This window comes from Rana temporaria, chromosome 2 (genome assembly GCF_905171775.1).
Source record: "Rana temporaria chromosome 2, aRanTem1.1, whole genome shotgun sequence".
Taxonomy (NCBI): domain Eukaryota; kingdom Metazoa; phylum Chordata; class Amphibia; order Anura; family Ranidae; genus Rana; species Rana temporaria.
The window spans coordinates 52,596,263-52,611,880 of record NC_053490.1 but is presented as its reverse complement, the minus strand read 5'-3'; the positions used below and the strand labels follow the sequence as shown (position 1 = coordinate 52,611,880).

Genomic DNA, 15,618 nt, shown 5'->3' with positions numbered 1-15,618 from the left:
GCCAAGTAAAGTGTATCCAAAAGCATGAATAAAATGTATATTTTGCTACTTGCCAGTCCTTAGTTGTGGTGGCAGCATTAGCTTTCTATTTTTCAAGCTAAGGATAGTTTCTGCGAAGACAGACAAATTACCCATTGATCCTGATAGAAATGCAGTTGCCCTTGTACTAAATTGAAATCTCAAGCAATTGTAGTGCTACTCCCGTAGGAGCCGCTGTGACTTGCTGGTTCTTTTCTAAGACTAGTGCAAAAGTAGCCAGGTACACGGCCACACTCCACTCACTCCAGCTCAATGAATTTATTGCTGAATAAACTGCAAAAGGGAAGGGTTACGGGGTGATTGATACTCCAAAATGCTTAATACAGCTTGATAAAGACACTTCTTGATCAGTAGCAGTAGTGGAAGGACAAATTAACTCATACGGTCTGTGGGTGCACAGCTGCAGGGATGGGTAGCACAAAGAGTTAATGACTTGACTAGTCTATAGACCATGCAGGAGTAGGTAGCACAAGTAGCTAATAACTGGGACAGTCTTTGAATGCACAGCTGAGACTACAGCAACATGTATCATCAGGATCCTGGCTCTTAGTTAGTCCTTAGATGCAGCCCCAGTAGAGATAAAGCATGCCATTCAAGATAGCGTCTGGGTTAAGCAGCCCATTGAAGCTCACTTTTCCATCCCCACTCTCAAAAGAAATGGTTTGCCATGATCTCTAGCCTATTTAACATTAACCCATCCACCATCTTGGCACACCCCCCCCTTCCCAGGGATTGGATAGGCCCTACTAAATATTCAGGTCAAGTATTTGAATCCTCCTGCCCTAATCTCCAGAAACTTCTCCTAGAGTCAGGGGGAGGTAATCAAACTTCCATCCCGAGGAGTCTCGAACAGACCAAACCAAGCAATTCTGGCTCAGGTAGATACAGCAGAAGCCTAAACATTTAATTTATCTAGCAGCCTGGCTAGGAGAGTACTACACAATGTTATCTGCTTTATAAACTATCACCTGTGCGCTATACAACCCCTCCTTCCTTTTGTAATGGCAATAATGAGAAGATGAAGTGTATGTAATTCAAATCAGGAGAGCAGCTTACGTGACAACACTACTTCAACAGGGAGTGTTGTCACCTTAGGACAGGAAGAAAAAGCCCTAATGCAGCCACTGCATCTAAGGACTGGTAAGCTGCAATATATTACATTTATGTTTCTGAGTTTAGATCATGATGCACTATAGCCAGAATATTATAGTATTTAGCAATTTTTCAAACATAAATTAAAATAAAACAAAAAACACGCACAGACACACACAATCCTGAACTATGTTAATGTATACTAACAGTACAGTAACTTTAGTAAACCCTAACATAACAAAACCTTAGGGTAATTTCAGAAAAACACATTCTCTAATAAATACAAATGTTGTTTATATGACCTGCATGGCTTTAACAAGCACATGCATGTAGAAAAATTAAAAGAAACAAGGTATTGCTGTATACACTAGATTAGTTAATTGGTTTAATTACCGCCCTGTGATCCTCACAAAATGAGAAAATTCATAAGTTATATGTAGAGGTCTGAACAACACTGCCATTCTAAAGTACAGAAAAAGTTTTAATTGGACTTGAAACCTTTAAAGCAGAAATTCAAATATCAAGCCCCTTGGAAGGATATCCTTGAGAAATTATACATTGACATGTTACTACAGTGGTCACCTGATATCCATCTGTTACTCTAATTCTAAGCAGGTAAAAACAAATGCCAGTTCTGCAAATATAATATTACAGCCCATGATTCTACCTACTAGTAATGGTTGACTTGTGTACATACAGTAGATTGGCAGGGCAGGGTCACTTCAGTCTGTAGTCCTATCACAGGAGAACATATGCATCGCAAGCAGGGCAGTGAGCGTTGTCACTATACTAATATGACTTACATACACTTTAAATACTGTCTTTTTTCCCCCAAGAATGTACACAATGTATGTAAAAATGCAATAAAATTGCACTCACAAAAGTCGCTTAAACAGGTTCTATGTGGAGCCACCAGTTCAGAGTCCACTCCCGACAAAGACTGCCGAGATAACAGGAGCGCTGTGTGCATATTAACATTTAAAATTTGCACTTTTGATTTCTCCCATAAACTTTTAAAGGGTGTTTGTGGCAAATTCGAAAAGCCGCAGAACACCCTTTAAAAGCCTATGGGAGAAATCAAAAGTGCTCATTTTAAAGGTTAATATGCAAGATTGTCATAACAAGTGTTTGGGGACCTGGGTCCTGCTCCAGGGGACATGTATCAATGCAAAAACAAGTTTTAAAAACTGTTTTTTTTTCAGGATCAGTGATTTTAATAATGCTGTAAGTTAAACAATAAAAGTTAAATATTCCTTTAAATTTCGTATCTGAGTGGTGTCTATAGTATGCCTGTAAGGTAGCGCATGTTTCCCGTGCTTAGAAAAGTCCCTGCACAAAATGACATTTCTAAAGCTGGGGATGAGACCCTTATCCCCATCACCATGAGGACATCCTCCCCATGTTGACGGCATGTCACCTGGTACGGTTCAGGAGGGGGGCCACTCTCTCGTCCCCCTCTTTTCCTGCGGCCTGCCAGGTTGCGTGCTCGGATAAGGGTCTGGTATGGATTTTTGGGGGAAACCCCACTGCCATTTTTTTTATTTTGGTGCGGGGTTCCTCTTAAAATTCATACCAGAACTGAACGGTCTGGTATGGATTTTTGGGGGGAACCCCATGCCATTTTTTTTAAATGGCTCAGGTTCCCCTTAATATCCATACCAGACCTGAAGGACCTGATATGGAATTTGGGGGGGACCCCCACACATTTTTTTTTTTGGTTCGGGACCTGGTAATGGACTAAGGGGGGAACCCGAGCTGTTTTTTTTCAATGACTTTTATCTGTATTGCCGGGACCGGACAATTCATTATAGCCGCGAGTAGTTTTAAATGACTTTTTTTCCTTTAGAAATTACATTTTGTGCAGGTACTTTTCTAAGCACAGGAAACATGCACTACTTTACAGGCATACTATAGACACCCCCAGGTACAAAATTTAAAGGAATATTTCACTTTTATTGTTTCACTTCAAGCATTAATAAAATCACTGCTCTCGAAAAAACTGCCCTTTTTAAAACTTTTTTTGCATTGATACATGTTCCCTGGGGCTTTTTATGACAATAACTTGCATATTAACCTTTAAAATTATCACTTTGAATTTTCATGTTCGTGTCCCATAGACTATAACGGTGTTTGCGTGTTCGAACACATTTTTTGCCTGTTCGCATGTTCTGCTGTGAACCGAACCAGGGTGTGTTCGGCTCATCCCTACTGATTAGCTACACAGTCTGTGGCATCTGATAGCTCCATTGACAGTTCCTTTCTCGAGTCTCCCATGGCGGTTCTCTGGCAGTTTTCCCGAATCCCTGTCTTCCACAGCGCTCCTGTCATATCAGCGGTCTCTGTCGGAAGTGGACTCTGCACTGGTGGCTCCACATAGAGCTTGGTATACGCTAATTTTAAGCGACTATTGTGCGTGCAATTTTATTTTATTTTTACTTACATTGTTGAATACATTTAGCTACACCATTGGCAGCTTGGCGCCTCTTGCTCCCTTTTCCCTTCTTCTGTTGCATACATATTAAGCTCTGTATTTAACTGCTTGCAAGCTTCAAGCATTGACACCGCTCTCAGACTGACTGCTCCCATAGCAGGAGTGATAGAGGTTCACTTTAAACAGAAGACTCTAGCATTTGCACTCATTAAGGAAGAATCTCTGCAGGATTGTCTCACCATGAAACGGTTTTGTGACCTTTTCAGATAACTTTGCAAAACTGCAATGTAATGAGGAATATGGCAGTCTAGCACCTTTACAGTTCTGCTCAGTGCACCAGTACGTCAGCTTTATTCTGACAAGTGCATGAGGCTTCCAACTGCTGATACAGTGCAGTGTGTGGCTTCACTCCTCATTACCCTGTACATAGTCGTTCACCAATGATGTAGAACAATGGAGAGGCATGCTGTAGAATCTCAGCAGCGGAAGGACTAATTCCAGCTTTGCAGAATGTCTGGAAACAATGTGCCTTAAAATGTAAATTTCAAGTTGTTTTGTGTAAGAGCATTTTAGATGGCATTCAAAAATGTAGACCTTTAATTTTTGGAATTTACGTTTCAAATATATCTGTACACAACTGGTGAATGTGATCTTTTAAAATGTATTGATTCTGCAATAATATATTGTACTTGACATAACCTGTTGGAGGGTTTGCCTCATTTTAAAGGATATTTATCATTTTACATTCTCTGTATGCATCTTGTTCAAGTCCTGTAATTCTCAGACGTTCCCAACCTAGCTCATCATAGGTTAAAATAAAACATCACTAGGGCCACAATCATACCATGCAGGTGGTCATTTAACACCCCTATGCTAATCAAAGGGAATATGCTTGAGGAGGATGCACTCACAGCATTGGATGGTTAGCCAAAGCCTACTTCAAATGTATTATCAGACCTTCTGTCTCCATGAGCAGAAGAGTCGCCAAGGTATTTCATCCTGTCACTTTGTAAGATCCAAGATTGTGGTTCCAAAACGTTCAATAACTCATGCCTCTCATGCCTAACATTACACAGTTATAATTATTAATACAAAACTTTGGTTGCAGGAGGTATTTAAAAAGAGTGTAGACATGCTCTGAAAGCTTTGGGACATGGGAGAGGTATTAACCACTTGCTGACTGTATAACTTACATATAAAGGGGCAAAGTCGCAGCGCTGCACCAGATCACGTACCTTGTATGTGATCTGACACTTCTGGGTCTATGGCGTGCACGCGCGCTGCCGGCGGCCCGCTCCCACTGTGATTATACACAGCGGGAGCTGATCGGCGGGTACCATGGACTCGATGTCTGCCAGTACCTGCCGATCCTTCTGTAAAGAGGGAAAACTGTGATCTGCCTATGTAAACAAGTCAGTACAGGGTGCATGGATTCTGTTGGGTTGACTTACTAAAGGAAAATAGAATGTGCACTTTGCAAAGTGCAGTTGCACTATGTGAGAGCAGTTGCTCCATAGCTTAGTAAATAAGGAAAAGCTCTGCTGAATTCCATCATCCAATCATATGCAAGCAAAAAGGCTGTTTTTTTACATTTTCCTTGCACGTGATTGGGTATTTTTTGCAAAATTAAACATTACCTCATTTACTTAGCTTCGAAACGACTGCACGTGCAGTGTGCAATTGCACTTTGCAAAGTGCACAGTCTATTTGCCTTTAGTAAATCAACCCCATAGTGTCTACAAACTATGGGACATTTGTTTTTATTATTATTATTTATGTTGTTTTTTTATTACTAATGGCAGCAATCAGTGACTTATAGCAGGACTGTGATATTGTGGCAGACAAATCGGACACCTAACTGACACTTTTGATACTTTTTGGGGACCAGTGACACCAATACAGTGATCAGTGCTAAAAAATATGCACTGACACTGTACTAACAACACTGGCTGGCAAGGAGTTAACATCAGGAGCGATCAAAGAGTTAACTGTGTGCCTAGCTGGTGTTTTCCTACTTCGGGGGAGGTGCTTGTACTGTACTAGGAGATGGCATGGATCGGTGCCCCTGCTTTGCAGAGACACAGGGGTTGATTTACTAACGGCAAATAGACTGTGTACTCTGCAAGTGCAGTTGCTCCAGAGCTCAGTAAATGAGCAGAAGCCCTGCTGACTTCTGTCATCCAATCATTTGCAAGCAAAAATGCTGTTTTTTTTTTCCTTGCACATGATTGGGTATTCTTTGCAAAGTAAAGCATTACCTCATTTACTAATCTCTGGAGCAACTACACTGGTCTTATGCACAGTCTTGTTGTCCTTGGCAATTCAAACCCCATATATCCATCTAAGACTACCTTGCCCACAGGGTGACAGCCCTGCAGTGATTTCCCTGCAGAATTGGGTTGGCACATTTTTGGGGTTGTGTTTGATATGTGCAAAGAGAGATCATACAAATACTGTATTTATTGGCGTATATCACTCACCTTTTTACCCTAAAAATAGAGGATAAACTGTGCCTGCGTGTTATACGCAGGGTGCTGTGTAAAGTCTTTTTCCTCAAACTTCCCTCTTAAAGTTAGGGTGCGTGTTATACGTCTGTGCGTGTTATACACAGATAAATACAGTACTTAAAAGTACGGTATAACATTTATTAAATGTAATCACAGATAAGGAAAATTTTACAAGAATACTTAACTAAAGGTGCTGTTTCTGACATGGGTCCCGTATAATGGCACAGGTGACCACAGACCTGTACCTCCATGAGGTATCACTGATGTGAGACAAAGCCCTTATATGTTTTGGCTGGGGCAAATAGGTCTTGTATTTAGGAAATGGTCAAGCCAACCTTCAAAGCAAAATGACCTTCTAAGGAAAATGGCAAATTCCTGAAGGAGAGAGGGCTGGCTTGTCCATAGAGTCAGCTTACAATCACATTCCAATGACATGTCAGCTAAAAGTTAGGCTGGGTTCACAGTATTGCAAATTGGATGTGGGTTTCCCATTCGCATGTCAGAAGATTGTGATCAGCTCTCTATGGAGCCGGTTCACACATGTATGGAGCGGCTCTGTGCGAATTTCAGATCCTAATTTAGCCAAAAATTCTGACCGAAGTGGGACCCGAAACGGTGAACAGGGACTCACCAGACCCTTGCTGTAAACCGCTCAGTGTGGCAGTGTGAACCCAGCCTTACTAGAATAACCAAGAAGCTTTATTAGATATTTGTGAGGCCAACCTTAATAAGGAAATATATCTTGATAGGAAATATGCAATTTCCCTATGAAGAACCAACAATCGCACTATAATCTTACGGCCCAGTTGGAATCAGGATCATTTGCCCACATTGGAACTAGCACAACAATGATACTCATAAATAAAGTGTGGCAGGAAATGAGACGAATAATGCAATATAAGGGGGTGTCAGAGTTCTCATTGATATGGGGAAATAGGCACTATGAGGAAATACGTAAATTAGAAGGGTGCGAATATTGGCGCTCTAAAGGAATACAATATATTTCGCAGTTATTTTTGCCAAAATATTATATAGTCCTTTCAGGAGATACAGGAGGTTTATAAACTGCTGCATAATAATTTTTATAAAATACTTGTAACTACGACATGCCGTTTACTCTCAGTTTAAAGGAAGTGGCCCAAATATAAGACCATTGGTATCTCTATGAGTGGGGGGGGGGAGGTTTAATCTCGTTATTATATAAGCAACTTTTGGTGAATTATCAAGACATTATGGATAACCCAGGTAGAAAGGGATGGGAGATGGATATGGGTGTTATATTGGAAGAGGAATGGCAAAGTATCCTGAAGAGTGCCCCGTTGGTATCGCTATCATCTACACAATGCCTATCACAATTGTTTATCATATATAGAACATATAGGACACCGGTAAAATTACATAAGTGTAGACGGAGGGAAACGTCAGCGTGTCCTCGGTGTGGGCAATCTCAGGCAGACTTGATCCATATGCTGTGGAAATGCCCCAAACTGAGTAGATACTGGTGAGAGGTGCTGTCCACAATTAATGGGGCTTATAATACTCAGATAGAATTAGATTCAAAAATCTGTTTACTAGGGTATCTGAAAGAAGGGCTATATTCAAGGGAAGTGTTAACCGCAATCGGTAGATTTCTATTCATAGCCTGTAAGCTAATAGCTAGAAAATGGATGTCCCCCAGTGTACCAATATTCGAGAAGTGGCGTTTCCAAGTAAATGAGACAATATTAATAGAACGTCAGGCCTATCATAATAGGGCTACACCAGATATATTAATTAAGCTGTGGGGCCCGTGGTTAATTTTTTTTTCTTTTTCACACAGTTCCTCTCCAGGACCATTACAACTCCCATGTCTGTGTTTTGTCTCTACTACCACAACCACTGTTCTGATATCTATATGTATATTTATTTAAATACAGGAGAGAGAAAGTAGCATAGAAGCAAGAAAAAGTCATTTATTTGTATCCTCTTTAATGATCTTTCTTTTGATCTGAACAAAAAAAAAAAGACTTTCTCACACTGTAACGAAAGCCATTTTGACCGGCCCGAGCTTTCTTAATATGCAGTACTGCCTATAATGCAATAACATCCAGTAGGGCCAGTAGGCATGAAGACACATCTATTATGTGAAACCTTAAAGATCATCCTTCTCATGTAAATGTATAAAAAGTATTTGCAGAAAGTTTGCCACTCTATACATAAAACACTAGTTCAGATCAAAGCAAAAAGAAAGTAAAATGGATTTGGCCTCAAGGTGTTCTTTATTTTTTGTATTAAAAACACATTTTTTCCATAATTTAATGCTTCATCTTTTTTTGAACAACCTGATCAACAAGCAGTGTGAGAAGCCTGTGAAAATAAAATGAAATACTGATTTCCAGGTGTACCTAGTGGCCTTCTTGCATACCAGCAGTAAGGATTAGAAAACTGTTTTCTTTAGGATATAGGAGCTTCTCTAGGTATATATTATTTACAGAGAATACCAATGTTTATACACAATATGTATATAATAAAAAAAAAAAATACATTATACAGTCTGTAGAAAATAAAATGGTATGTTATGTATGGCTTTTTTTCAGCAATACTACCATTCCACCACTAGATGGCTTCAGCCTTCCAGGTTGAATAAAAGCCAGTGCCATTCAACCCACATCCTGTGAGTCAAGGCTGTCATGGACCCGCCCCTTGGAAGCATGGCAAAGCAGTCTGGGCTCATAGTACTGCACAGCGCTTTAAATCTGGACTTGTTACATGAGCAACACTATTTGCTGGAAAATGGACTGCCCACCACTGCCAGTAGAGGGCAAAAAGGAAAAACCTATGATGTTAGTTTACCCTCACTCCCAGGTCCAAGTATACTTACCCAGCACTCCCTTACCACCTTCCTAAACTGCTAGAGCCTTTGCTAACAGAGCTACTCTTCCAGGTATGGGGAAGCACATGACCTTCCATATGCTACAGAGCCAGGCCAATCACCAGCACTGTAACGTGTGGGTACCATCACATCATCCCCCTGTCTGAGCTTTAAGTTAGCACTTAAGACTAAACAGTGGGCATGCGCAGTGGTCATCAACCTTGCCCTACAGGGCCCACTAACAGGCCAGGTTTGCAAGATAACTGAAATACATCACAGGTGATATCATTTGCTGCTCAGTGATTGCAGTATTCTAGACTGCATCTCCCCAAGGTAATACATAAAACCTGGCCTGTTAGTGGGCCCTGTAGGGCAGGGTTGATGACCACTGTGCTATAGCACTGAGACAGCAAGGGGGGTGGCTGGTACATGCCTGGGGGTGGAGATGTAGACACTGTCCCTTTGTCCTAAATGGGCAAAGTGATAGTGATGCTTTGAAGCTCAAATTCAGACAAAATGTTTGAATTAGTATTGATAGGAGTTGGGAAGGGTTAGGACCCTTATTAGGTTTTTATTGCTGTGTCCCTTTCGTGATGGGAAATCCCTTCAACAGGGGCACAGATAAAACTAAAAACTCTCTCTTAGTGGATTGGGGAAAGGTTGTAAGATCTGACAATGTTTTTATTGTTGTATATGCTGTCCTGAGAACAGCACCTATCATTTCTTCGATGTACGCCACCGGGACAGGAAGTGAACGGGAAAAAAATCCCCAGTGGGCTCACAGATTAAATGTACAGTAAAAGCTTGGTTTGCAAGCATAATTCTTTCCAGAAACATGCTTGTAATTACATTTGGAAGCATTTTTTTAGAGGGTATAAAAGAGAAGAGAAGCACCTCTAAGTGTAGCAATAAGTTGCTAAACGTTGTACCTTCATTAAATGTAACCATATTGCTACACTTAGAGGCTCCTCTCTTCTTTTTTATACTCAGTTGTGACATGACAGTACTCTTATATCAAGACATCGCTTGTATATCAAGGCAAAATTTATTAAAACATTTTGCTTGTGTAGCGGCCTACTACTTTTAAGGGCCAGCACTGCTTTAAATTTAGAGGGTAGTCTGAGAGTTAGTTGACTCAGACCGTATGATTTTTTCCAAATTTGGGCCTCTGTTCCAGCTATGGCTGTACTATGAGTGACCACTATTGTTGTCTGGGGTGCCATTACCACCCCAGGCCGAGGGTGGCAGCAGTCAGGTCAAGGTGTTTTGGGTGTTCCCCTTCGGCAGTCAATCAGTGGGAGTTGATCGTCCCGTTGTGCATGCTCGGGAGGAGTACTTAAGGGACAGATACCATTGGGCCGGGGTCTTTGATCATGGGTCTGTCGTCCCACCACCCCCGGTGTGTGGCCCTCCTGTCCGGGGGTGCGTGTTCAAGTGTTCCTGGCTCCGGGACCACGTTAGTCCGGAGTTGTGATCTACTAATTAGGCCCGGTAGTCAGACTGGGTCTAAGTTCACAGAGTGGTCCTGTCCTGTCCGTCCAGGAGGGAGGAAGCCACTCGATGAAAAACCTGTCTTGGAGAGCACCGAGCACAAGGCTGGTATCTCAGGAGAGGCCTTGAATTTCATCGAAGGACGCACCATTACTGAGAGGCTGAATGATGGTCGCCTGTCAGTTCTAAGTTCACAAGAAGTTAATCGGGAGAGATCCGGGTGCGGAATCCTGTGTTGAGAGGATTTTGGACCGAATATACCTCCATCTTTGGGAAGGTCTGTGGCAGAGACTTTACCAAATTTCCGTGTGCCACCCCGGCTGCTAGGCTAGTGAGAGAGGCCTATCTGTTTGCGCAATACCCACTCTGACGACGAAAGCTGTGTTGCTGGAAGCAGAAGTGTTTCCGGACAGAAGTTGTACACCTTAACCTATTACCCTTCCACCTTTTCAACTACTTATTTTTTCTTTTACCAAGTTCAGCAAATAAAGCAAAGAAAAAGAAGTCTAAAGTGTGGACATTGAGCTATTTTCTCAACTCTCATCTGATACCCTAGACGGCGAGGAAATAGAGGTAACATGCTGCCCAAAACAATCCAGCAGCTCCTCCGGGGGTAGTGCTACACTTGTCTTCCAAAATGCTCTCAAACCAAGTTACTCCCAAACCAAGATTTTACTGTATATTCAACAGATATGCAAACATGCTGACAAAAGGAAAGAGTGACATACAGATAAGCTCATCACTGTGCCAAGCCTCCTTTCACTGTGCATACCTCCCAACTTTCTGAGATGGGAATGAGGGACACCTATCAGCAAAAGTATGCAGGCATAGGACACACCCCTTGCCACGCCCCCTGGAAGGAGAATTGTACAAAAAAATAAGATTGGTTAAACTCACAGGTGCTTTTTTTACCACTACTATTTCTTTATATTGGCTTTTGGAATTTACAAATGCAGCAATTTAGAAATCAGATGAAAGTTTAGTGCTGGGAAACACTTTTTGATAGATAAAAAGTACATTTTATATACATCTATATGGATCAGACCAAAATGAGGGACAACTGAGGAGAATGAGGGACAGAGGGACATTGCTCCAAATCAGGGACAGTCCCTCGAAATCAGGGACAGTTGGGAGGTATGACTGTGCAGTCACAAGTTGTGGTGGATCTAGGATAACCTGGCCTCACAGGAAGTGATTTGAATGATTTGTAGACATCTAGTGGCACAAAAAAGTACTGTGTAGGAAATGTATGTATTAAAGCTAAACATTCCAACCAAAGCTGGTTTGTAATTCTATCCTTTAATGGAATGGAATTCTTCTTTTCTATCTTGTCAGTCGTGTTACGTGAGAAGTTTCGCTTTAAATATTCTAAATAATAGCTGAAAATATTTATTATGAATATGAAGAAGAAAGAAGGAAGGAAGGAAGGAAGAAGGAAGAAGAAGGAAGAAAGAAAGAAAGGAAGGAAGAAAGGAAGAAGAAAGACGAAAGAAGGAAGAAAGAGAGAAAGAAAGAAAGAAAGAAAGAAAGAAAGAAAGAAAGAGAAAAAGAAAGAAAGAAAAGAAGAAGAAAAAAAGAAGAAAAGAAAGAAGGAAGAAGAAGGAAGAAAAAAGACAAAGTAAGAAGAAGAAAAGAAGGAATAATAATGCACTACTGAGTATAAAATAAATTCTCTTTCCGGTTCTACAAGCTATAGTGGGTTTGTGGTGAGCACACATTCTTTAATTCACACATCTTGAGTTATTACAACAATTTACACTTTAAAGCTGAACTGCAGACAAGCAGCTTAATACACAGTTGAAATACAAACTCACAAATCATTTCAACCTGCCAAACAACATGTAATTATTTTCAGCCAGACAAGTAATTCAGACATCCCTGCCAGACAGCATAGCCAAGTCCTACACCTTCACTGCTGTTAGGCAGCAGAGCTTGGTTTAGGGCCCATATTTTGAGTTATTACTGTAGGATCACCATTTTTGTATTTATGGCAAAATAAATACCTTTTACTCAAAATAATAATGCGTTTTGCAATGCCAACTAATGCACTACTAAATTGTATAAACATGAATGGGTAAGTTTATTTAAAACCACGAGTAGTGGATAGACTAGAGAGGGGGTTAGAACATCTGTCAGATTGTTATCACGTCCTGTGTCTCCCCTGGGGTGACTATTGGACATAAAGATGATAAGTGAAGGAAACTATTAAATTTTGAGCTGTCATCTGAGCAGGAATAGAGAGTGAATCTTCCAATGGGGACACTTGTTTAGGTGACAACTATGATGATTTGTTTTCTTCCTACTTCCAGTCCCCCAAAGAGACAGATAGGGCAACAAATCTGACACCTTCCCCACTCAATCCAAAATAAAAATACATGTAATGATACAGTAGATTCATTTAAAAGCATATATAAACCTAAAAACAATAACATATTGCATATAACTCGTTTGTAGTGCCGGTTCACACAGAGGCAACCCGACTTACAGCGTGACTTTGCAAGGCGATTTGGAGGCAACTTCAGCGTGACTTTGAGCAACTTACAACGCGATTTAGTTGCCTCCAGGACAGTTGACTTTGGCTGTGGCCAATCACAGAATAATAAGCTCTGTGGGAGGGAGGGGTTTGTCTGGGTAAACAATTTTTTTTCCTGTAAAGTTGCTTCAGTTAAGATGGAGATCCAACTTTGGAGGCAATCGCCATTGAAATCTATGGGAACAAGTTGCCTAGAAGTCGCTTTGAAGTAGTACAGGAACCTTTTCCGAAATCGGAAGCAACTTCAGTAGTGTACATTAAGGCCTCGTACACACGATCAGTCCGAAGGACCGTTCTCATCGGTTAACCGATGAAGCTGACAGATGGTCTGATGTGTCCACACACCATCGGTTAAATAACCGATCGTGTCAGAACACGGTGACGTAAAACACAATGACGTGCTGAAAAAAATGAAGTTCAATGCTTCCAAGCATGCGTCGACTTGATTCTGAGCATGCGTGGATTTTTAACCGATGGGTGTGCCTACTAACGATCGGTTTTGACCTATCGGTTAGGCGTCTATCGGTTAAATTTTAAAGCAAATTCCTATTTTTTTTGACCAAAGGTTAACCAACCGATGGGGCCCACACATGATCGGTTTGGACTGATGAAAACGGTCCATCAGACCATTCTCATCGGATGGACCGACCATGTGTATGCGGCCTAAGACGGCTCTCATTCACTTCAATGGAATTTCTTATATCCAGCGACTTGGGGCAACTTGAGGTCTGACAAGTCGGATCCCAAGTCGCTGTAGTGTGAACCGTCACTTAGATGTTGCGGCTGTATTAGTTTTTCTTTTTTCAATTTTTTTTTTCAATGAATTATAATAAATGTGATTGTATATTTCTTCTCATTACAACTCTACATTGTTTTCATGTTTTTAAAAGTATACACTGTATTATGCTCTATTGTTCACCCAATAAAGATTCTTTGTGAAAAAAAAAATGTATAGTTTTGGGTTTAAATATGCTTTAAGATAGGGATGGAAGGCCTTAGGCTCCATTCACACTTGCGCATATCTGAAATGTGCACAGAAATGGATGTTTCTCCGTGCATTTGCGAAACACGACAAAAATGTGTTAAAACATGCCACGGCATGTTGGACGCCATTCATTCTTAATGGCAGCCTAAATTCACTTAAAAAACTGTCATTTTGTCGCTGGACAAACAAACAGGTGAAAAACATGTCAAATTGGAATGTCATTAAACGTGCCAAAGTTAGCTCCAAAAAGAGGTACAGGCGTGTTTTTGGAGAAGAGGGCAGCCCATACAAATAAACCTTGAAATTAAAAAAAAAAACATGAAAAACACAATGGTCACACATTGCTTAGATGTGAACGGGGCCTTAAGCCTCGTACACACGACCGAGGAACTCGACGGGCGAAACACATCGTTTTCCTCGTCGAGTTCCTTGTTAGGCTGTCGAGGAACTCGACAAGGCAAGTTTCTCCATTCCCGTCGAGGAAAAAGAAGACATGCTCTCTTTTTGGCTTGACAGGATCCTCGACAGTTTCCTCGTCTCAAAATGTACACCGGTTTGCCGGTTTCCTCGGCAAAAAAAAAATCCCAGCAAGTTTCTTGCTGGTTTTTGCTGAGAAACTCGGTCGTGTGCCTTACTCTGCTCCTGGGCCCAGTCACATTCATTTATGCTCCTAGGTCAGAAAAAAATAGTTTTCCTTCCTATGTAGGTCTCCAATATATATAACTGTAAACACAACAAAGATTGTCCGCATCTCATTTCCAACTGCTGGGCTCCGCTGTAGCAAACAAAGTCAGAAGAGGGAAATCACAAGATAATGACATGTTAGGTTACACGTAGTTTAATGGGTAGAATGCAGAATTGAAAATTAATTCCTGTGACATTCTGCAAAATGCTAAAATTAAAGAACCGCAATTAGCACTCTTAAGGTAATGAAGTGTTAAAATAATACTACGATGGAGGCCAGCGAGGGACACTGCAATAATACTATTATTATATTTGCCCAGAGCAATTTAAAAATGAAGCGCAGAACATTATTGCAAGCCTATTGTAATGCTATACTGTATAATTTCACAAAGTTAATTCATTTTTATTTTATTTGTGTTGTCATTTTTTTAAGGTCAACACTATTCAAGATTGATATTTCAGTGTTGAATGACTGCTAGAGGCTTTTTTGGAGAGATTTACACACAGTAATGCCACGTACACATGACCGGTTCATCCGATGAAAACAGACCGATGGATTTTTTCTTCAGATATCCGATGAAGCTGACTTTCATCAGTCTTGCCTACACACCATCAGTTAAAAATCTGTTTGTGTCAGAACGTGGTGACGTAAAACACTACGACGTGCTGAGAATAATGAAGTTCAATGCTTCCGAGCATGCGTTGACTTGATTCTGAGAATGCATGGATTTCTAACCAATGGACTTGCCCACAGACGATCGTTTTTTTCTATTGTTTTTTTAACCATCAGATAATTTTAAAACAGGTTCTACGTTTTTTCACCGTTTTCATCAGACGAACCCATCGTGTGTACAGGGCATAATGTGTGCTTCCTTCACTCATCTGGGAAGGCTTTCTGCAAAGTTTTGGAGTGTGTCTAATGCCGCGTACACACGATCGATAAAACCGATGAGAACGGTCTGATGGACCGTTTTCATCGGACCAAACCGATCGTGTGTGGGCCCC

General features: G+C 40.9%; 1 protein-coding gene across 1 annotated transcript in view; it reads right to left on the bottom strand.

Annotated features, from left to right (window-relative positions):
- CNTN5 (contactin 5) overlaps positions 1-15,618 on the bottom strand; it is a 2,004,044-nt gene that overhangs the window by 631,789 nt on the left and 1,356,637 nt on the right. The gene's annotated exons all lie outside the window — the stretch shown is intronic.